The 21,742-nt window shown below is 41.9% G+C and overlaps 1 protein-coding gene and 2 pseudogenes across 1 annotated transcript in view; all 3 read left to right on the top strand.

The window, feature by feature from the left end:
• The window catches only part of TMEM178B (transmembrane protein 178B), a 444,158-nt gene that overhangs the window by 57,797 nt on the left and 364,619 nt on the right, over positions 1 to 21,742 (top strand). The gene's annotated exons all lie outside the window — the stretch shown is intronic.
• Positions 2,332 to 4,581, top strand: LOC110216147 (WD repeat-containing protein 70 pseudogene; annotated as a pseudogene).
• Positions 6,480 to 7,870, top strand: LOC144456769 (speedy protein C-like; annotated as a pseudogene).

The raw sequence follows: 21,742 nt of genomic DNA, 5'->3' as shown, positions 1-21,742 counted from the left end.
TTCTTGAAAGGGAAGAATATGACAAATGTCTATTCCTCTTTGTCCTGTAACTTGTATTAATTTCCCTATCAAGAAGTGGACATATGTTAGAAGTATGGACATGGCTCATTGGTGCCCTCCTTATGTTTTCTTTCCTATCTGTTCTCTCTCTCTTCTGCAGCTCTCAGAGCTGCATTGGCATTATATACCTACAAAAACACACGGTGGGATACTGTTACCTCGACCCTATCAGCAGTTAGGTAATTGTCAGTCAAACTAACTTCTACTGGAAAGAACTTTTTCAAACAACTTTCTTTTTAAATATAACATACATAGCAAAGGCAACTGAAAAACAGACAAATGGAAGGGTTTTTTCTATAAAGATTTGGAATTTAAACTTCTCTCTATTGTTGCTTCACTTTGGGCATTTCATAACCAGAACATATAATTCCAGCTGCTCTGACTCTAGTCTTGGAAAGTGACACCAAAAGAGAATGTCTCTAACACTGAGAAGAGACAAGATTTCTACTTTATCACCAGCCCTCTGGTCTTATTCAACTACGTCTGTGGGAGCCACAGATTTTTCCCTTGCCAAATAATATAATGCAATTCTTCCAGGAGCCTATGACTCCATCTATAGATGCAAGAAGATCCATCACCTCCAGAGGACCAGGACTTGTAACCAACCAAGAGGCCCAGAGTCCTACTTTGGGTGTGAGACTGACTGCATAACCCTGAGATACTAAGGATAGAGAGAAAACTTTTTTTTTAACCATGTAATTATTTTAATGGTATTTTAACACATCATATTCACACCATCCTTTGCCAGGAAACTTCTGTTTCCATAGTTTGTGTCTCAGAAAACCAGATTCTTTTTGTTACCATCTATAGCTAAATGCTTATTTCCCATATCCATCAGTCAATTAACATTTATTAAGCACCTACTTTGCTCTAGGCACTGTGTTAAGCACTGTCTTTTCCATCTGTGACACAGTGGTACAGGCTTTCTTATCCTTCTTCCCAGTGCCACTGTTTTCTTTTCACCACCTCCTGGCATTGTTTCCTTTTTATCCCCTAGAATTTTTTTTTAAATCATTCTGATTTCCTTGTCAGAGCATTTCTTCCATATCTGCTAATATTCCTTAAGTCTTTCCTTCTCTTCTAGTCAGGAAATCAACTTACAGCAAATAAAATTTGACTACCTCAGGCAAAACAAACAGTGCATATCCAGTAGGTCACTAAAATAGCTTCCTATACTACCATATGTCCTTTGGGGTTGTTAGATAAACCAATATGCTCTGGAGCTCCCCTGTAAAATGCCATAGGGCTGCTTAGAGGCAGCTCAGTGGCACAGTGGATAGAGTGCTGGGTCTAGAGTCAGGAAAACCTAAGTTCCAATCTGACCTTGGGCAAATCACTTCTCCTCTGGCTCAGTTTCCTCAATTGTAAAATGAGGATAATATCACCTGCCTGAAAGGCTTTTTTGTGAGGATCAACTGAGAAAATATTTGTAAAGTTCCTGGCACATAGTAGGTGCTAGGGAAGTTTAGGTTTTGTGACCCAGATCAGAACAGGATTTCAGGATACAACTGAGATAGATGGTTTCAACTGTTCTTATGAGTATGAGCTCTTTTATGGATCAGTCAGTCCTACCTTCGCCCCCCTCCCCCCTCCACCTTGGCTATGCAGTTATGCCTAGTGCTTTTCTCCAGTGGGACCAAAGACTTGTACACCGACTAATTTGAGATTCTAGTCTTCACTAGTTATCCTAGTGCCTTGGGGGCAAGTTCAGTTGAGTAAGGACAGGAAGATGGCAGAGGAAATTCTCCCCTACTTGTGCAAAGGCATGTGTAAATGGTGGGCCTGCACTCCCAAGAGTCCCACCGCAAATGACAAGGTATAGTAGAGGTCTGCAAGTGGGGATGTATAGTAGTGTGGAAAGGTGGATCTCAGGAAAGGGGTGGACCCTCTATGAGGCATGCCTCTAATTTTTTCAAAAAATGTTCAATGTCTTGGCACACTCAGCTACAGGAACATCAAGGGGGCCCTGGGAAGCGGGGGCTCCCCACGCACCTCCAGCTCAATCCTAAAATCCAGCTAGGAACTTTTTAACTGCAGCATCTTTAATATTCGCTATGGGCGTTAGGTGGTGCAGTGGACAGAGCAACGGGCTCTTCCTGAGTTCAAATCCAGTCTCGGACACCTAACTACCTGTGTGACCTTGCCTCACTTTCCCCATCTGTAAAAATGAACCGGAGAAGAAATGGCAAACCACTCCAGTATCTTTGCCAAGAAAACCCCAAATGGGTCATGAAAAGTTGGACGTGACTGAACAACAACACAGGAGCTGGAATGACCTCGGCTGCCGGCACCAGACTGGTCCTCCAACGGATCCTCGTTAAAGGATTTAAAATGAACTTAGACCAACTGCAAGGCTATTGTTATTTTTTTGTCATTACCTCTCAGGGGTTTAGAGCAGGTAATCTGCCCGCCTGCTGCCCTCATGGTAGCCACAGCAGGGAACCAGGGAGAGTGGATGGGGTGGCCCGAGCCACGGGTCTCCTCCTCCATCCCGGAGCACCTCGTAATCACAGGTACCGTTTCCTGGTCCGCAGTGACGCTTCCGCCCGGCTGTGAAGACACTTAAGCTACTTCCGTTCGGCTTCCTAGGACGCTTCCGCCTGCCCACCTAGGCTCGCGTTCCAGTGCTGGGACCAGGCTTGGAAGGTGAGGGCGCACGTGCGCTGGCGGCGCGTCTGGAGTTGGCCTCCACCACGGGCTTCACTGGTTTTGGAAAGAAAGGCAGGCCATTTGACTTGGGAGCCTTGTTTGAGCAAACCCTAAGAACAGCTGCGAAAAGAAGTAGAAAAGGTTTGGAAGCCAGAGAGCAAGAGGAAGACCTGCAGAGAGAGAATTAGGAAGGCAACATGATAATGAATCCATACTCTTAGGTGCAAGTTGGACCAAACATCCTTCTGTATCAACTTTCAGTGACACAGAGCAGTGGAAGTGAAGATAATTCTGATGAAGAATTAATTGGGCTTCCTTTGCCACCCCAACTACCGAAATATAATCTGAAAATACAGATAACTCATAGGTCCCCAACTCTTATCTGGTACCTAGATGATGATGATGATGATGATGATGATGATGAAATATAAGATGAATTAACCCTGTCAAGAAAAATTCCTGATTCTCATGAAATCACTCTGCAGCATGGCAGTAAAATAGTTTCTGCCTTGGGTCTTCTGGACCTTTCAGGTGCCTGTTTGGTAATAGGATTATGATGTCAAAGTTCGAGATTTTGCAGAGATGATGTTTCCCATCAAGTTTTCTGATTTCTTCAGCCTTGTGATTGTCACCAAATTAAGTCACTATAGTACAGCAGAACAGGAGATGTGATTCTTGTGATGTCCAGAAACACTCAGGCCAGATTGCTTGACACAGATGGCTTCCTAGTGATAGAATGTGTGAAAGGAAACCAATATGTAATGGCCGTGGCCAACATTAAGGGTCACATGGCAATGCTTAATACTGGCTGCTTGCATCCCAAAATAAAGGAAACATTTTTGACTTGTTTAAATGATGGGACTGTGTATACCTGAGATGTGGAGCACAAAAGTGTGTTTAAACCAAGAACAGTTTGGGGAAAAAAGTAATTTTAACCACTTGCATATTCCATAGAGATGGGAAGCTTATTGCAGCTGGTTGCCAGGATGGAAGCATCCAATTCTGGGACTGAAATAATGATTGTTTATACCGAATTCCACTGCAGACAGGCCCATGATCCTGGCACAGATACTTCCTGTGTGACATTTTCTGTGATGGCACTGTCCTTGCCTTTTGGGAAGGAGATGATACTTTAAAACTGTGGGATGTCTGACAGTTTAAGAAGCCACTTTTTTTCCAGCTTCAAATCTTCCTACCTCCTTAATGAGTTCTGCTTCAGTCAAAATATTAAGCTTTTGGTTGCTGGAACATTTGTTAAGGGAGGTGGCAGTGGCAAGCTTGTTTTCTTTGAGCCCCAGACCTTCTCTAAAGTATATGAAATTAATGTCACCAATATGAGTGTAGTACGCTGCCTGTGGCAACCCAAATTAAACCAGATCATGACTGGAAATGGAAATGGATTGGTTAAAGTGTATTATGATCTCAACAAGAGTCAGAGGGGAGCAAAATTATGTGTAGTTAAAAACAAATGGATGATAGACACTCCGTAACTTTAGCCCAGGACTACATCGTAACTCCTCATACTTTGCCTATGTTCTGTGAGCCACACTAACAAAATACAAGGAAACAGTTGGAAAAGGATAGATTAGGTCCTCTGAAGTCTCACAAATCCGAATCTTCTATGGCAGGTCCAGGTCATGGTGGTAGAGTTGGAACCCATGGAGGAATCTTGTCATCATATATAGTGAAAAGCATTTCTCTGTGTAAGACTGACAATAACAACTCCTAAGAAGCCATTTTATGGCATGTGAAGGAAGCCAGGATAACCCATATTGGGTTGCTTCCAGCATATTCCAAGACTCAGACTAAAACTTTGCAGAAGTAGAATCTGATGATGAAATAAAAAATTAATCAGAATGGAAAAAAATGTAAAATTTGCAGACTCCATTTTGAGGTTAGAGAGGAGTGGTGAGAGTTATAGCCAATTTTTTTTCTTAATTCTTTTCAAATAAACAAGTATATTGATTCCTAAAAACAAAAACAAAAGCATCAGGTAGTATAGAGCCAGTAGGCCACAAACACATCTTCATTCTCTGTGTTGGTGCCTATTAGCAAAACACCAAAGATAATTATGGCTTTGACCTAATTCTTTTCCACAGCAAAAGTATTTTACCAGAATGAAAGCAATGATGTTTCTTTTGATGAGACATTAATGAAATAATATGTATTTTTTCCAGCATCCTAAATAAATCATTAAGCTATGACAGGAAGAAAACCACAGATTTCATCATATCGTAAACATTAATACTATGGGAGACTAAACTAAAGGCTACCTGGAAGAGACTTGTGGACCACCAGTATTATATCGACCATGATTTAAGAACTCTTGTCTAAACAAATTCTATATTGTACATTTTATGATCCTAGATATAGCTGGACCCTTGAGGAAGATCATGATGACTGGATAACCTCAACAACTGATTTTTCTGTAACTATTTCTATAATTGTGGTACTATTTTAATTCTGAGGTTAACAGCTTTATGTATGCAGTGTGCCTGATAAGCATGATAATGCTCTGTTGGATGGCAAGACAACAGGGTAGAAGCTGGTTCACAGTCTGATTCTGGGCTTTTTCCTTGGCCACTGTCACAAGTGATGGGACTTTCCAATAAGATACTTGCCACCACCCACCAGTGACCCAGAAATGTCAAGTACAATTAAGTAGTGAAGTCTCAGGTGTATTTCGTATATTACTCCTCAGAAAAAAAATGCATAACTATGTGTGACATCTCCATTAGTGAATTAAGATGAGGGCATGCAAGGCTAGCTCTGTGGAGGTGAATTGACTCTCCCTAGGTACCCTAGCTACACCAGGTGGTACTTGTTTAACATAAAGTAGGCTCAACTGATAGATAGTAGGACTTATTTCAGGCATATCGCTAAATATATTTAATAGGCAATCTATGATATACTTGTGATTTTTATTAAAACCCATATGCTTTTTAAAAGCTGCTATGTCTTAGTTCTCCTATTTGTTAGACTCTTCCTTCTCAGTCTCATTTGCTGTATCATCATCCATATATCCTTGCTGTTTAAGTGTGAGTATATCTGGGTTTTGTCATAGAACTTCTTCTCTTTTCTCTCTTCCCCCTTTTTCTCCTGGATGCTCTTTTCTCCTTTGCTTCCGTTATGCTCCTATGTCTTAGTTCTCCTATTTGTTAGATTCTTCCTTCTCAGTCTCATTTGCTGTATCATCATCCATATATCCTTGCTGTTTAAGTGTGTACAACACTCTAAGTGCCTTTGGAAGCAAAATATGATTGGGAAATATTTAATAAAATGAACAAAAATGCAATAAAACATAGGCAATGTTACCTTTAAACACTAAGCTAACATGTGTCCTGCAGGAATCCTTATTTATGGATTATTGGCCCTCATTTCCATTTGAGTTTGATATCACTGCACTAGGGGCATGAAGGAAGAACCTGCACTCAGTAGGGCCAAGTGGTACCTTAGTATCTTTCCTATACTTTGATTGCTTTAAGCCAACACAGGTGAGCAGTGGGAGAGAGGCCTTCCTCTGTTGATATCATTTTTGTGGACTGTAGCTTCCATTTACAGTCACACAGTGGTGAGATGGGGAAGAAAACAAGTAAGGAGGACTTGCAGCAGTGAAATATTATAGCTGAAGGAAGATTGAGTATTCCTGGATGTCTTTCTTTTTGTGTCTGTTAGTCTTTTTTCTTTGTCATGTGAGAGTCCTCCTGGGAGAATATCCAATATTACTACCTATGATATAGAGCTCTCGGAGGTGCAGGCAGGCATGCATGATGCCATTGGGGAGTGATCTGGGAGGAGTCTGCTGTAGGGTTAGCAGAGGCTACATCTCTGATGCTTGTCTTTAAGGTGATGTTTCCCATCCCCACAGGTTACGATTCTAAAGTCTTCAACATCCGTTAGAGATGGATTGAGGGACCTGACAGTCTATGAGGTCAGATAGCTTTGTCACCTCACAAAGTCCTGAGAGATTGAGACATAAGTCAGCCAGGTTTAGATAGGAAGAGGGAGAATTCAGGATGGGGGTGGTAGTATCTCACTGTGAAGGTCTCTTAGCAGCTAAGATTCAGCGTGGGGCATTGGATACCTAGGGGGAAGTGGTGACAGTGGACAGAGCTGTCCAGAAAGGGAAAACATTGATGACAAATTTGTCTTGTTTTATAACTCTGCTTAAAGTGAAAATACCTGCTGAAGACCAAGCATATCAGGAAAGAAGGAGTCGTAAATTAATGGTGCAGCTTACATTTCCATTCTCAAGGCAAAATATTTGTTAAACTAACATCTTTTCTTCATATGAGGTATTAGCCTCTGAATTTGCTAATGGAAATTGGTCCCCAATGTAAAATGCCAGGCTTTTTGAAATTTCATTTCACATTTTCATTTACTTACTTCAATACTTAAGAGATTCATAATTTTGTCAATGAGGCTACTGTGACCCCTCTGTAACTTAATAAATGGTCTTAAAGAGTTTCTGTGGTAAAAAAAAAATCATTGCCTATCCGAACTTAGCTTGGTTGGTCTTTGGAAATAATATGTATATATACATATGTATATGTATCTGTCTGTCTGTCTATCTACCTATTTATCTACCTATCTGACATGGAAGAAGACAGAGAGGACCCCACGTATCAGATTTTGCTCGGGGATAGGACTGGTGGAAGCTTGTGCCCAGCTTCCTGCATTGGAGGGACCAGCTGTGGACACAGATGGGCTACTGGGCAGTTGTGAGCTGGCACTGTTGTGAAGAGGTCATGTCAAAGGAGTCATCCCATTGGGCCTGGACCAGGGAATGGCCTGCCCATCATGGAGGGGCTCATTGAGGCTCCCCTCAGCAGGACCACATACTGCTGCCGTGTCCCATGTCTCAGATGTCTCTCCACTGGGCTGTTCCATTTGTGGCTGCTGGGTTCAATGGGGCCATTCCCCATTTCCTCCCAAACAGCCTTCCCCCAAACAAAACTCTCTTAAACAGCATCCCCTCCAGGAGTAGTCTCCCAAACAGCCTCCTCCAACTCAGTCCTTTCCCACTCTTTCCTTGGTCCCTTGGCCCAGAAACTTTTCCCTCATTCTCCCTCTAATGCTGCAGCTAGAACCTGGAACCTACACTTTGCAGATCATGCCGGAGCTGGCTGCAACTGCTTCCCCTGCTTTCTGGCAGTCATGAGGAGAAAGAGCAGTCAAGACCAGCCAGCTAGCCCCTCTCTGCATTTGCCCCTGTGTGTGGTGACTGTCCTTCCTGGCTTCAGGCTGGCATCATTACTGTCCTCCCTCCCTCCCTTCCTTCCTTCCTTCCTTCCTTCCTTCCTTCCTTCCTTCCTTCCTTCCTTCCTTCCTTCCTTCCTTCCTTCCTTCCTTCCTTCCTTTCTTCTCTTATTCAACTTCCTAGATATTAAGCATCAGCCTTTCTTGCTGCGTAACCCTTATCTTTGACATCACAATGGTCTTTGTTCCTTCTTTAATAAATTGGAGAAGAGAAAAAAAAATTGAGGCAATTGGGGTTAAGTGACTTGCCCAGGGTCACGTAGCTAGTTTCGGAGGTCAGATTTGAACTCAGGTCCTCCTAAGTTCAATATATACAAACAATAGGGTTATACATGAAGCTTTGTAAAACCCACCAGAGTGTGTCTTCTACTGGCATAAACTTTGAGAGTCCAGGTTCCCTTCTACCCAGCAATGAAACATCTGAGTAGGACTCTATTGGAGTCTTCATTTACTAAGGGCTATGATAAAGGCATAAGTTGTTAATTAAGCAAGCTGGAAATTGAGGCTGAGAAAAGTTGTGATTTGCTAAAACTCACTTGTAATCAAGATGGTACAATGGAAGTGTCACTGGCCTAGGAGGTAGGAAATCTGATTTTTGGCCGCAGCCTTGTTGTCATTGTCTGGCTAAGGGATCTGTGGAATTGGGACTGGGACTCAGAGAGCCCCACTCCTCATCAAGTGCCCTTTCCACAAGCCTCACAGAAGCATTGTGGATTTGCTATTTGCTTGGATTCCTCCTCCCCTCCCCCTGCACTGGGGACATCAATCAGCCTTTGAACTTTAGCTCTGACAAATATATGAAGGAATTATCCTAAGGTCAAGTCAGTCTCAAATGCAGATTGCCTGATTAGTTTTCATCAGCCAGTGAGAGGCTACATGAGGAAGGGAGGAAAGGAAGAAGAGGGTTCTCTCTCATGCTCCACCATAGGTTCAGACTCATCTGCAAAGAGAGACAGTGATGCTGAGCCTCCTTTACCTCAGGGCAGAAAAGGAGTTCCAAAGTGGTGAGCGGGAATGTTAACCTTGTGGGGAAATAGAATTACCCTACTCCTTGGAAAAGTCCCGACAATCTTGAGCTACTGATTAATGGTGAACTGAAAATCAGGGAACAAAAATGACCTATCCTAGATTGAAGAGTTCACTGCTTAGGCCCTTTCACATGCTCTCTGGCACCCTGCCTCCGTGGTTAGAACATTGCTATTATTTTTGAGGCAGCAAGATGGCATAGTGGAAAGAGTCCTGGACCTAGAAGCAGGAAGATCTGAGTTCAAATGCTGCCCTAGATACTTAGCTCTATGATTTTGGGCAAGTCACTTAACTTCTCTCAACCTCAGTTTCTTCATCTATAAAATGGATTGTCATAAGGAGCAAATGAAATAATATGTGTAAAGTACCTTAAAGTGTTTTACAAATATTGTGATGATGATGTTGATCTTAACCTGACTAATCCTTGAATTCTCTGCGGTCATTTAAGATGGAGAGGTCGGGGCAATGTTTCCAGCTAAGCAGGGCTGTGCAACTATAATTCTAAAGGCCACTTCTTTCTGGGAGTAGATGAATGGGCTTTGTATATTTCCTCTCTTTCAAGAAGAAACACCAAAAGTTAGGCATTGCACATGAATTGGTTCACCCTAGAGTTGTGAATTTTGTCTGAGGTTGTAAGCTCCTTGCAGGTAGGGATTGTGTCTTAAAGTCATAGACTGTGTAAACTTACTTAAAATTTTGGCATCTAGGACAAGCAACCTCTAGCATCTCTCTCAGCACCTAGGCAGTGACTTACACATAGTAGAAGATGCTTAATAAATATTTGTTGAATGAAAACGTGTCCTTTGAGTTAATAATCTAGTGGTATGTAGGATCAGCAAAGAATTGAAGAGTCTATTTCCTCAATTTTAATAAGGACGAAAGTGAGGACACACAACTCTATTGCCATCCTAGTTGCCTCTTTCTGATCAACTCCCTTTTATTCTTCATATTCTACTCTATGACCTATTTATCTGCTTATTTTCTCTCATCTCTCTAGCTATTCACTTTTTTCTTCTTATTTCCAAGCCATGTGTCTTCTAAGCTATCTATCTATGCATCTACCCATTGGATGAGTATATTTGATGGGGAGGACCATGTTTATGTGTAATGCTTGGGTGAGATACATGTATAGGTGGGTATGCCTCTACCTATACCTTGGATATTTGTATGTATGTGATTACACATGCATGGGAGGATATATATTGTGCAGGGATCTATATTTTTGTTGACATGCATGTTACTAAATGGGAGGAATATTTATTACAGGGGAGATGTGCTTGACTTTTAGGATATGTATATTGGAAGTAGACATATATGTGGAAGAGAGGTGTGTGGGTTGATGTGTAGGTATGGGGTGATGGGAACTGAGCTTACAGTAAGTGCTTTGCCAGAGCAGCTCAAACTGGGATTTTAGAGAAGGGAGATTAGTCATAAAAGAGACAGCTATGGAATGAAAAATCAGCAATGCATAATGAATCTCAGGAACACTGAATGTCCTTGGAAGTTGCAGGTAATCATCTATTCGAGATAAATCTGATTTTTTTGGTGGTCTATATCATTGCCCTGTGGGGAGATGATGTGCCCTCAAATTCTACATAGGTTAAGTTAGACATGAGTTTCTATAACATGGCCTGAAGCCAGCATTCATGAAAACAATCCAGCACTGAACAGGTCTGGGCAGGGTACTATCCAGGGTCATGGCAATAAATCAGGATATCATTCTAGATACACAATTACACTGAGGTCCAAAAGTTCACAGAATATATCACTGATGAAATGTTGAAACATGGACAGAATATTACAAAGCCCGAACAGCATCTTGGCATACCTTGTAATGGCTGTAGCAGATACAGAATGCAGTCGTGCATTCTTCTTGCATCTGGATTGCAAGGAGACCATACCTTCCTTCCCCATCCCACCACCGTTTTGTTGTAGAACAAGGCCACATAGATTTGGGTTAATAAGCTGATGAAGAGTGTCAAAGAACGTTGGCTCTTCAGGATAGTTGCACTCATCTCTAGTTATTTATTATTACATAGAAGCAGCTTCCTGCTTTTTTTTATGTACAGAAATAATTAGACCCTTGACATAAGAGATAACTACCTGAATGAATACCAGTTTCAAATCCAGCCGCCAAAGTCTCAAAGGGCCACTATCTTAGGGTGTAACAGACCTCATTGAGACACACAGCCATTGTTCCAAACTGATGGGGCAGACATTCAGAGTGGAGTGATAGAGTGCTACTTAGTGGGACTGAATATATCTTAGAAGTCATGGGACTTCCTGGGAAAGGAAGAGCAGCTTCCCTTCTTTGGATGGTACCAGTGACCAACCAGGAAAGCATTGCTCTAAAAATCAGAGTGTCTAGATTAGAGTACTTATTAGCCATATGGCCTCAAGGAAGTCATTTTACTGAAGTTAAATTCTCTTTTAAATGAGGGAATTGGACTAGAAGACGTACAAAAGAAGGAATGTTGACTCTCAGGGCACTTGGGTTCAAATCCTTTCCCTGACGCTTATTACTTCTGGCCTCGGTTTCTTCATCTATAAAATGAGGGGGTCATGCAAGATGGTCTCTACGGTCCCTTTCAGCTTAAGAGTTATGATTCTGTGATGCTATCTCTATAATCCCTTCTACCTTTTGACCTCTAAGCCTAATATTTCTCACCTGCAAAATGAGGGTGATAATAATAGTTGTAGTACTCTGTTGCACAGGATTCTTGAGAGACATATAGCATAGTGGATAGAGTGCTAGACTGGGAATCACGAGATCTTGGATTCACATCGCAACTCAGACATGTATTAATTGTGAGACCCTGGCCAATCCAGTTAACCTCTCTTTTATTCAGTTGCTTGATCTGCAAAATAGCAAAGAGGTAGACTGTATAGCCTCTAAGGTCCCTTTCAGCTCTAAATATATATATAACCATCCCTAACATATATAACCTCATGACCACATAGGATACCATAGGTAAAGCACTTTGTTACCACAAAACATTACATAAATGCAATTTATTATTAACTCTATTGATATGAGGTTATGAGCGGGAATAGGGCGAAGAAAGCCAGAAGGGGCCAGGAGAAGTATTTTAACCAGTTTAGATATACATTTAATGCCTAACCTGCCCACAATAGTCATGAACATTGACCTTCTAATGATGTACCTTGTCAGCTGGGGTGATTTGGGGTTAGACTGACCCTGGCTGAACTGGCCTAGCTTCCACTTTAGGGGGAGAGCCACAGCCTGGGGCTGGAACAGACAACGGCTGTTGAGAGGGTCCCCAGCTGGCAGTTAAGCCTCCTTCAATCTGTAACCATTGGCTCATTAGCACTGGACACATTCCAGATGCCTCAGCCTGGGCCAGACCATTCCAGACTGGGTTGCTGAGCTACTCTTGGAATGTCTCCACGAGGGTGGCCTCACTTCAGTCCAGATCCTGGGCACCCAGCTGGACTACATATGTGGAATCCAAAATGGAATCAAGCCGCTAGTTCTATTAGTGGACAGTCACTGTGGCCTGCACATTCTCCAAAGGTCGCTTGGATTTCAGTGCTAAAGTTCCTATCATGGACTAGATTTGAACAAGTTGCATGACTTGTCAGCAGACCGATTATGAAACCTGCTCTAACCTAACTGGTCGTGAAGTTCTCTTGGTCTCAGTTCCATGTGAAAGGACCAAAGGAAACGATGCTTCTTTCAAACTTTTCTGGTATATGAAATGAGCAGTTTCCCAGCTTTGTGGATCTGAGATAAGAGTGGGGCTTGGAGTGGTTGCTAGGACAATCTATCATTGTGTCCTTATGCATCAATTTTTTTTCTATCTAGAGGACGTGAGCATCCAAGGTTGCATTCTCTCCTTACAGCAAGTGGAGCACTGAAGTGGGTTCTTCTGCCCTATAGTGTATCTGGGAAAACTGCTTTTACTAAAAGATACAGCAACAAGCCTAGCTGATGGGGAGAAAACTTAGAGGTGAGATGAGTGGCTAGAGCTTTGAATGAAAGGCCATGTAGTCTGGAGGAAAAAGCAGCTGGCTTTGGAGCTGGGACTTCAGCTACTTCATACTTGGGTGACCCTGAGCAAGTCACTTAAATTCTCTAGGTCTCTATTTCTCATCCAGAAAATGAGGACATTGGGTCAGATGATCTCTAAGGTTCCTTCCAGTTCTGGATCCAATGATCCTAAGGCAGCACTCATTTACTGATTAATCAACAATTGATCAACCAGGCAGGAATCAAAGGACCATAGGTTTTGACCTGGAAGGGAAAACAGGAGCCATCTGCTCCAATCCCTTTGTTTTATAGGTGAGGAAAATGGAGGCTGCCGCTCTTAGCTACCTCTCTAGTGAATAGAGTGCTGAACTGGGAGTTGAATATGAATCCTGTCTCAGATAATTCCTGGATGTAAGACCCTGAGTAAGTGAGCTAATCTCCCCAGGCCTCAGTTTCATCATTTGCAAAATGAAACACCTATCTCAGGGTTGTTGTGAGGATCAAATGAGATATTTATAAATTGCTTGGCAAACCTTAAAGGGTATATAAATGCTAGGTATCATCATCGTTGTCATTGTCATCATCATCATCATCATCATCATCATCTCATTAATTACCCAAAGTCACACAGTTACTAAGTGCCAGAAATGGGATGTTATTCTAAGTCTTCTTGCCTTCGCGTCCAGGACCCTGTTGGCTAGGATATAGTGCCTCTCAGACCAATTAGGCCCCATGGTATATGGAAGCCATTCACCACTGAACCTTACTTAGAAGGAAAAAGGGGTTGGGGTTAACACCAACTACTAGAATTCAGCAGGGTATTGGAATGATCCCAGCACTCAGGGAGTCTAATTGGAAATGTACTCCATCTTTGTAAGAGCTCAAACTTCTTTGGATGCTCAGTTTCTTGAATTCTTGTCTGATTTTGGACCATTTTTTCCTCTTTTGCTCCTTAGACACCACTCAGATTGTCAACTTATATGTTGTGGATTTTGGCTGCTTCTACCTCAGGATCCTGAATGCTTAGCTGGTGTTATCTGCCTTGATAACTGACCTTATTTCCTCAAATGGACATAGCTCTCTATCTGTGTCTTGCTTCTGGTCCTTTCTAACTGAGATGCTACTATTACAGATTGTTTCACCCTGACCAAGCTGGTTGGTCAGCATCACAGCAACACAGTGGAAAGCTCTGAGCCACAATCTTTGGCCTTACCTACCACTGATTCTGCCCCCATCCCAACCCCTAGAGGGTTCAGGGTAAATAGGACAGCAGGTACCTTTAGACCCTAAAGACTCTGTACTCATTAGGCCAGATCCTGATGGCCTGAGGAAGAAGCAGTGTCCTCATATGGGTAGGAGGTATTGGGTGAGGGGAGGGCAAAGGTAATGGCTATTGCATAGATTTAGGGCTTAGCCCTGTGGATGGAAGGAATCTGATTCCCTAAGAACTTGTCAGGAATGAATCTTCTTGTGGGATTCTCAGGCTCCTCATCACCATAGTCATCCTGCTTTATTATTCATCTCCTCCTTGAAACAGGGGCTAGGATGTTGGCAGTGGAGATCTGGGCAAATATGAGTTAATCCTCTGAAAATGATGCCCCTTTCTTCCCAGCATACACAAGCAAATTTACGGATTGTTTGTTTTATTGATGGTAGTGGTGCAAAAACTAAGAGATGCCTAAAATATTTATTGAAAGGCAGAATAGTATAGTGGAAATAATTCATAGGATAATGATGATGATGATGATGATAATAGCTAGCATTTATATAGTGCTACAGTGCTTTACCATATATATGCTCTCTCACTTAATCATAGACGTAGAGCTAAAAGGATGGGGACCATCTAGTCCAGCCATTTCTTTTTACAGGGGAGAAAACTAAAGCTCAGAGACATTAAATAATAATATTCCTGAATTCATGCAGTTTATTTAACATCTCTGAGCCTCAATTTCCTCATCTGTAAAATGAGGCTCAATAAATCAACAAGCAATCCTTAAGTACCCATTAAATGCCAGATACAGGATAACAATACCTGAACCGACTAACTCACAGTGTTCTTATGCAGCTCAAAAGAAATAATGGATGTAAAGCACTTTGCAAACCCTAAAGTCTTATATAAATGTCAGCTATTTTTATTATTAATGAGCAATCATTTTCATAAGTCATGTTGGAGCTTATAATCTAGGAGAAACATAGGGGAGCACAAGAAATCATTTGGGACAGAAATGTTATTTTCAAAGGTCATGGGCCCCTGCAATAAGATATAAATTAAAAAAAAACAGGGGCATGGGGAGGGAAGCAGTGATGCTCAGAGACATCAAAGCCTGACATAGTAAAAGGTAGCATATTTACCTGTTATCCGCCCTCTTCATGCTGTTCCTCCTAGTTCTGTGCTGATAAAAAGTTCTACCAGAGAAATCTCCAAGAGCACTGGGGGCAGATCAGCTCTCAGTGAGGAAGGGATCATCCTGGTTGAATTCTACTTTCAAGCCTACTCTAACCAACTATTCTGCTTATTTACTTATGTGGTTGACAGCTAAAATTCCTTCTGTTTACTTGCTTATAGACTGAAGGGAATCCCTTCTTGAGGTGATATGTAATAACAGAAAAGTCCCCCATCCTAGAAATCAGAAAGGGCTGAGTTTGTTCTAGTCCCGGCTCTACCACTGTCCAGCCATGTGACATTGGACAAGTCACTTTAACTCCTCTAGATGACCTTAGTTGACCTTAGCTTCCATCTCTATAAAGAGTAGATTTGACTAAGTCCCTTTTGCTGTAAAATTCTTTGATTTTATGAAACCTATCCTCAAACAAACTCCCTGTGGAAGAGGATGTTGGAGAGAGGGCAGCTCTTCCATTACTCAGAGAGAAAACTTCTTTCTTAGCAGCTTGAGTTATAGGGAGGAATTTGATTGGAGGTAGAGTAGAGAAACTGGATGGCTTCCCAGCTCCTCCGACTGAGTCAGGTGGCACAAAGTAACTTTATTATTTTTGTTGTGTTCCTCCATGTTATCTTCCAAAGTGAAGTCTCACCCCCTAGGATCTTTGCTGGAATTATATCTTGAAAGAGGGCATATTTGTCCCACTGAACTCAGGACTCTGTAGGTGTTCATCAATTTGGGATCTTCTGTTCCAAGGGTAGGAGGCTTCTTTTTCCTAAAAGGAATTAGAGCCTTGAAGAGTCCAGAGATGTGGAATCTATTTCTGCTCTTATAACCCGAATGCATGCTACCCCTGGTGTTATAGAATCAAACTCGCAGAATCTCAGAGGTAGAAAAAACCTCAAATGTGATCTAGTCCAATCTCTACCTTGAGGCACCTGAGATGCTTAGAGCAGGGGACTTGGAGTGGAAAGCACCTGAATTAAAATTCTATCTTAGATACCTACTAGCTATGTGATATTGGGGCAAGCCACTAAACCTTAATTTCCTCATCTTTAAAGTAAGGATAATAATAACACTTACATTACAGGGGTGTTGTGAGGATACAGGGAGATAACATGTAAAGGGCTTTATAAACTTTACAGTGTTGTTTAAATGTTAACTAATATTGCTGTTGTTGTTGTTGTTGTTGTTGTTATTATTACCTGAACAGAAGTCTCTTCTAGAACATTCCCAACAAGAGGTGAGTCAGACTATACCTGACAATGTCTAATGATGGAGAATTAGTGAAGGCAGCTCATTCAACTTTCGGACTGCTGTGATAGGAAATTTTCCCCTTCTGTCACATCCAAGAGGCAGCATGTCATAAAATAGACAGTTGGCTTCAGAGCTGGGAAGACATGGGTTCAAGTCTGGTCTGTGACTTTTTGAGCGAGTCACCAAGTGTCTCACTCCTCTAGGTGACTCTCCAAGACTATAAATAGCAAAAAAAGCTTTGTTTGATAGAGAATTGCTTCATCCGGGACTTCCCGGGTCTACCCATATCACTCCTTTTATCGAGTTCAAACCTGCCTCTGCAATTTCCACCTATTGGAAGTGGTTCCAATTTTGCCCTCCTTAGACAAACAGGTATAAAAATACTCTTCCCGAAGACAGGTCCTCCGATGATAGCTGTCGTGCCACCCAACGAAGTCACCTACCCTCCAAATGTGTCTTGTTGATCAAGGAGAGGAGCTGTTGATAGTTCAACTTTAACTCACTCATACTTTCTTCTTCATATTATTCCTCTGATCAAGATTTTCTTAGCATCCTTTTGAACAAAGGGCAAAATTCAAACTCTTTAATCCAGCCATATCTTTCAATCTGCCTACTTCTCCCTCGTACAAAAGTTAGACTCTAACATATTCTCCCCACCTTCCAAACATGTTTTGCTTATTCCTGCTTCTTCACCTTCATTAAGACTGTTTGTGCCATTTCAGATACCTTCTCCCCACTCCCCTACCCTGTCACTTGTTCTATTCCTACCCAGCCTTCAAAACCCAGCTCATATCTCATTTCTTCTTGCTAAAAGTGAATTCTGTTTTGACCACATTGGCTCATCCATAGTCGTTTAGTGATTTCTTCTTTCTCTGAGCGACTATGGCACTTACTGGGTGTTCAGCTGTACATTGCCTCATTTATCTCTGAGTATGTGTCTTGGTTACCTGTCTAGGTTTGTGGCTCTCTAGAAGGCAGGGATCATGTCTCATAATTCACATGATTTCATAGTTGAAAGGGACCTGAGTGGTCTCTAGTCCAATCCGTTACCAGAAAGAATTCCTTCTGCGAGTACATACCAAGTGGTCATCTGGCTTTTGCATGAGGACTTCAAATGAAAGGGAACCCACTACCTGCTGAGGATGCCCATTCTACTTTGTAGAGCTCTCACTGTTGGAAAGTTTGTCTTTGCACAAAGCCTTGATTTACATCTTTGCAATGTTTACCCGTTGCTCCTGGCACTGCCCTCGAGGGCAGAACAGACAGCAGAACAAATCCCATCCTTTTTCTCAGTGATAACACTGTTGATACTTAGCTGGAAGGGACCTCAGAACCCATCCCTCATTTTACAGATAAGGAAACTGAGGTAAAATGATTTGCCCACCATCATATAAGTAGTCAATATCATAGTGAGATTTGAACCCAGGTTCTTTCCTTCAGGAGCCAGTACACATTCTGCAGTATCACACTTTTATGCTCCACTAATTTTTCTCTTTCCCACGATAAATATCCCCATCTCCTTTAACCCAGTCCTCCAAGTCCTACTCAAATGCTTCTGGATACTTCCAGTTTATCAGTAAATATATATTTTTACGATCAATAAGTTTTTTGAATGAGCTTAAAATAAGGCCAAATAGCTTACTCTGCTCAAAGCAGCCATTCAACTATGAAAGGGCCAAAGAAAGATGATAGGATCACAGGATTTAGAGCTGGAAGGACTTGAGAAATTATCTAGCCAGAAAAAACCATTAGGAAGAATATAACTCCCTAGAGATCTTTTTTGATTTGATGAAGCCCAACTCAAATACCATTTCTTTCATGATTCCTTTCCTGATTACGCGTTCCTTTTCCCCTCCCCTTCAATGGAAGTTGTTTCTCCCTTCTTTTAAAACCATTATACTGGACCTCTCTTATTACGCTGTCATTATACCTTCTGTTATTATCTGTGTACCTGTCTTATATCCCTTAGTAGAGAAAGAGTAAATAACCATGAGGTCACAGACTCATATTGTATCTCCTATTGAATCTAATGAATGTTATTTTGAGAAAGCCCTGTGATTTCAGTGGTGTGGGGAATTCCTAGCATGGAAACCCCCATTTACCAAAGCAGATCAAAATCTACCTATGACTTAGACGATCAGTCCTAGAGAATTGGTAGAGTCTTGCCCAGGATGACAGAGTTAGGAAGGATCAGAGATGGGATCTGAATCCAGGTCTTCCTGACTGTTACCGCAATCACTTTACCAACCCCAGAGCCAGAAGCACGGTAGATGCTCCTCCCCAAAATCGCTAAATTGAATTGGATGTTAAAACCTGTGAGGTGGCTATAACTCTGGAAGCAGAGTATCCTTCTAAGTCCTAGCATTCCATGTTAACTCAGTGCTGACCAAGAGTTCAGCAGTTATTTGAAATTGACTTCCTGTCTACATATTAAAGGAGCCAATTCAAGACTTTTCAATATTTGGTTCTCTGTCTACTGAGTCTGAGCCCACATTCCGCTTCCCCGCATGATATTCCACTTCCTTTCTTTGCCTATCTCTGTGTATCTTTCACACAGAATCTCCGTGCCTGAAATGTACTCTTTGCACACTTGCGCCTCTCAGCATCCTTGGATACTTCAATACTCAGCTAGAAGTATTGTCTCCTATTTGAAACTTATCCTGATCCTCCCAGTTACAACCCTCTCCACTACCTCCGTCCTATTACTCTGAATTGACCATATATGTATGTTTTCTATTTATTTGTCTGTCTGTGCTGCTTCTCCCCAAAGGATGTACTATTTCATTGTTTGACTTTGAACCTCTGGTGCCTAACGCTATGCTTGATACATAGCAGACACTTGATACATGCTTCTTGAATGAATGAATGAGGGAATGGGTATCACCCATGCCCATATCAATCACCTGAGAGTCAGTCATTCAGTCAACTAGACTTTATTGAGCATGTGCTATGTGCTAGAGACTATGCCAAGCACTGGCTGATAAAAAGAAAAGAAAAAAAATCCTAACAGCCCCAGCCCCTGGCCTCAAGGAGCTCAAAGTCTAACGGGGGAGACAACATGAAAACGACTGCATGCAAACAAGAGAAACACGCAGGCTCAGCTGGAGGTAGAGCTATTATCCGAGCAGTAGCAACAGCAGTAGTCGAGCTGGTCTGTGCATTATATAATGTTGGAGTCAAGAGAATGGGCGTTGTGATGAAGGGTTCTTAAAAAAAATGCAGCAGTCTGCCTTTTCAGCCCCAAAATGCTGGGCTTGAAAAGAAAAGGTTATCTTCTCTCTCCCCCTGCCTTTAACCAGACTGAACTTAACCCTGCTAAGGCAACTGGAGTTCTACCCTATTCTTAACATCTCCATGGGTAGAAAGTCCATAATCTGTCCCAGTTATTCTCTTTGATTGGTATCCTCTCCAGGTATCCAACCTTAAATCCTCTCCCTTTTTCTACCCCCCCCTTCCTATTCCATGCTCCCCTAGGGTACAGGGTCATAGAATTATAGTGTGAATACCTTAACTGTTAGGGAAGTTGAGAGGAAATGGTGAAATGCTGTAAAACATTTTGTAAGATGATAAAGAGTTAGGTAAACAACCATTTTTAGAAAGTATTGTTGCTATAACTAGAAAGGCACCTTAGAGACCTCTAGGCCAGTTTTACTGATGAGGAAGCTGAGACCAGAGAGTGATGTTACCTGCCCAAGGTCACACAGCTACTTAGTGACAGTGGCAGGGCTAGAAACCTATGATTCTATGTGTAAAGGCGGTCTGACTCCTCGCCTAATGGTCCTTTCGTATTACCTCACCAAAATGGTGATATGATGATTGTGAATATCTTTTTCTATGACTTGTTTTGTTTCAATGATTTTTTTTGTCTTGATAAAAATTGATCATTCAAGACTGGGCTCTTCTAAGACATGCCTATTCTCTACTGGAGAGAGGTTACAAGTATGGGATAATTCTGGGTGTTAATAATAATAATGGTAATAATACCTTCAATCCTTCCTTTATAAAAAATGACATTAAAAAATTCTACCATCAGTACAGCATGAGTTTGAAGCTGTTTTAGGAGTGGGGATAATTTCTATTGAGCCAGCCACAATCTCTTGCCACGTCCCCTATGTGGCCAGTGGCAGAAATGGGGAAGATGGTTTGGGAATAACATGTGACCGTGGAACCAAACAAGTGTAATTGGTCTGTATACTAATAGAACCCCTGATGTCGGCCTTATCACCATTATCCTTTAACTAACTTAGGCTCCTCCAGTACTAGCACTTTCTACTTCTTTTGCAGGTTTCCAGATTTGCTCACCAGAAGCTGCTTCTGATTTTCTGGCTTGGTTTTCCCGTTTTAGTTAAGGGGCCATCAATTTCCACTTGCAGTGGCTTAGACCCTTCCAACTGGATTGGAACTTGAATACACAAGAAAAGCCCAATAGCAGGGACAGGAAGGTGCTACAGGGACTGAATCTCAATCCCATGAATCTTCCTGGTTTTTCTGCTTGCTGCTACCCTGTCCCTTTCATTTCCTCTAATCATTTGCTTTAGGCTTCCGATGCCCGACCTGGTCACCTGCTGTTTGCTGTCCTCTGTCTTCCTGACTTTTGGCCTACTCTGACTCCTGCCATCCTTGCCAGTCTTGCTGGCTGCTCATCTGTTATATTCTTAGCCCTGCTGTCTTTGGTCTGTTCCCTCAAATAGCTCCTCCATTCCCAATAAGCCCTTCATCACTTTTTCTCTTTAAATAAAGCTGGACCTAATAGATTTATATTAAAATACAAGAAAAGTCTTAGATCTAGAGGACGAGGTGAAGTGTAATCTGAGTCTGAATCCAAATATAGTAATCATGTGAAGACTAGGCTTAAATGTCCATGGTCTCAGTTTCCTCATCGCTAAAACATGGAGAAAAATGCCTCCACCAAGTGCTCCTCTCTAGGATTTAAGTCTAACCGTCTATAAATGATGTTTTGTTTCTTGAAGAAGGCCATCAGGTCCCAAATCAGTATCAGCGCTTGTCATACAGCACTGAGCCTTTAGTTTTAAGCAAAAGGAAGAAAGATCTCCGTGGTGCAAAGAAACCTAGCCATTCCTGCATGTTTAATTTTGAGAGTCCTCTTTATATCCCCTTC

The sequence above is a fragment of the Phascolarctos cinereus genome, unplaced genomic scaffold, assembly GCF_003287225.1.
Source record: "Phascolarctos cinereus isolate Bilbo 61053 unplaced genomic scaffold, phaCin_HiC Scaffold_1;HRSCAF=81, whole genome shotgun sequence".
NCBI lineage: Eukaryota > Metazoa > Chordata > Mammalia > Diprotodontia > Phascolarctidae > Phascolarctos > Phascolarctos cinereus.
The sequence above is the reverse complement of the archived record's forward strand: the minus strand, read 5'-3'. Positions and strand labels throughout refer to the sequence as shown.